At 40.8% G+C, this 2,766-nt stretch overlaps 1 protein-coding gene across 2 annotated transcripts in view; it reads left to right on the top strand.

The window, feature by feature from the left end:
• The window catches only part of RNF145 (ring finger protein 145), a 42,655-nt gene that overhangs the window by 11,405 nt on the left and 28,484 nt on the right, over positions 1 to 2,766 (top strand). The gene's annotated exons all lie outside the window — the stretch shown is intronic.

The following is a 2,766-nucleotide window of genomic DNA, read 5'->3' on the forward strand; positions in this document are numbered from 1 at the left end:
TGAGGCTGCTCCTATCTGTCTGTAGAGGGCCTCATCCGCTCGGTCTTCCTGGTCCGGTGGCCTGTAGCAGACCCCCACCGTAATGTCACCTGTCCTTTGTTTTGAAGTAGAATCTTGTTTATGCCATACACTAATTACATCACTTGTCCGGGCTAGAACAAAGGGAATAGAATATTGCTGCTAGTATGTCTGAATTTGAGCTTGTCTTCCTTTTTCTTCTGCAATGAGACAGTTTGGTAGTGAATTATTTGCCCCCTTTTTTTTTTTTTCTTTTGGCAGGGGCATTGTCAATAAAAATGAGGTTGGTATCACTTTGGGAATGGGGCCTCTGCAGCAAAAATGCAAATTTTTTTGTATGAAGTCGACACACAGTATGAAGTGTGTCGAAATACCTCTCTTATCAAGTCACAAGAGGGAATTGTAAATAAGAGTGGAAGGGAACTACTTTAAATGTGTCTCGCTCTACCCCTCTTCAAAATCTAACAATTAGAGCAAATGGCTGCTTCAAAGTGAACATTTAAATTCCAGCCCAAACTCATGAGTGGTGGAGTTCATTGCTCAAGCTTCTGTGGTAACCTTGGCTGTTTTGTGCTGCTTCCCTGTGCAGTGTTATAAGCATCTGTGCTGTTTGGAAGCCCTGTTTAAAAGGCACAGATGTGATAGTAATCTTCTCATCTTTTGATTCGTATTTGGGTATTTTTTTCACTCCTTCAATGTATCCTGCTGTATTATAGTTAAAGTTGTGATCACGTAGAGAAGAATGAGCTTCAATCACTTCTGAAATACTCCTATGTAACATGGCTGTGTTGGAGTGCAGTTACTGCCCTCTAAAATGTCTTCCTTTTACAGAAATTATCCTAGTACCGCTCACGTACATCATCATGTGACCGAGGAGCAGACTTTCATGTGATAGAATAAGGTAAAGAAGATGGCAGAGCTTAAATGCGGATACAGTAAACAGGTGTTCTTAGATTATTTATAGAGTAATAGAGGACTGAAAGACTGCATAATGAACTCCATTTAGTTCTCCACCTGAAGGTGAGTCATGGGCTACAGTGAGAAGGAAGGGTTTAGAGAGATTTGACTCAAGTGTTGGAATGATACATGGTTGTGCCACGTGGGTTGTTCTGCAGAGAGAGTTGTCCCTAACTAAGCAATCAGGGGAAGGTGGTGAATACAGCAGAGACAAGGTGTTAAGAATGTCTGCAGCTGGTGAGAGAGCTGCTGGAGCTGGCTCATGATGCTGTGGTGTGATGCAAACTAGTTAAATGTCTTCATGGAGATTCTGCTGAGGAGTGCCTGCTCTCGTCATTTGTGTATTTGGTAGAAGGAACGTGGTGAACAGAGATGAATTCCATAAAATACAGGTGTTTGCTAAGAAAAGATGATGTAGAACATCTGCTGTCTTGTATTAACTAGAAGCATGTGATTCTGTATAAAACAGTTGCTAGAAGGAAACTGTTGTAGTGCTGGGTTTCAGGCCCCTTTAAAAAGCTCAAAATAAAAATCATAGAATCATAGAATGATTTGGGTTGGAAGGGACCTCTAAAGGTCATCTGGTCCAACCCCCCTGCTGTGGGCAGAGACATCTTCAACTAGAGCAGGTTGCTCAGAGCCCCGTCCAACCTGACCTGGAATGTTTCCAGGGATGGGGCATCCACCACCTCTCTGGGCAACCTGGGCCAGTGTTTCACCACCCTCAGCGTAAAAAATTTCTTCCTTATATCTAGTCTGAATCTACCCCCCCTTTAGTTTAAAGCCACTCCCCCTTGTCCTGTCGCAACAGGCCCTGCTGAAAAGTCTGTCCCCATCTTTCTTATAAGCCCCCTTTAAGTATCGAAAGGCCGCAATAAGGTCTCCCCGAAGCCTTCTCTTCTCTAGGCTGAACAACCCCAACTCTCTCAGCCTTTCTTCATAGGAGAGGTATTCCATCTCCCTGATCATTTCTGTAAATGATCAAATGGATACTGTACAGAAACTAGTGATGGTGACTTGTATGATACTTCATTTTAATCAAAGAAACTATCAATTATTTCAGCTTTTGAAAAGGCAGATCCTCAGACAAATGTGCAAATTGTCACATCTACTTTATGAAACTACTTGAAAAATTATCTTTAATGTTAAATACGTAAATTGTACATTTGTATTTTTAAAAAGATAAGTAAATAGGCTTTGTCTGTCTATCGTCATTATCATCTCGTATCTGAAGTGATCTTTGCTTGGCATACTGTGGGTCTGATGCCTTTTCTAGGACCATGTTGCAAGTTACCTTCTTGAAGACCTAACTATTGGTAGAATTTTACAGAGGTGGCTTACTGAAGGTGGCAGATATTAAGTAGCCTTGAAATATTTCTACATAAATACAGACTGACTCTGAAATTGTATCTTTTTCAAATACTGGAACATACTGTGTTCCCAAGCTGTTTTATAGTAGCTGGTTGTCCCACTACTTATGAGTGCTTAATCTAGAGTTACATTATTTTCTTAAGTATTTTTAAAAATCTCTTAAAAGTATAAACTAACTCAGTTAAAAAGGCTGTGCCCAGTGTTGCTGAATAGGTGGGTGAAACTTTAAATGTAACGTGACTAGTTGTCGTGGTTTAATCTCAGTCGGCAACTAAGCACCACGCAGCCGCTCGCTCACTCCCCCCCACCCGGTGGGATGGGGGAGAGAATTGGAAGAGCACAAGTGAGAAAAACTCGTGGATTGAGATAAAAACAGTTTAATAATTGAAATAAAATGATAATAATAATAATATGATAATA

The sequence above is a fragment of the Aptenodytes forsteri genome, unplaced genomic scaffold, assembly GCF_000699145.1.
Source record: "Aptenodytes forsteri isolate BGI_AS27 unplaced genomic scaffold, ASM69914v1 Scaffold54, whole genome shotgun sequence".
NCBI lineage: Eukaryota > Metazoa > Chordata > Aves > Sphenisciformes > Spheniscidae > Aptenodytes > Aptenodytes forsteri.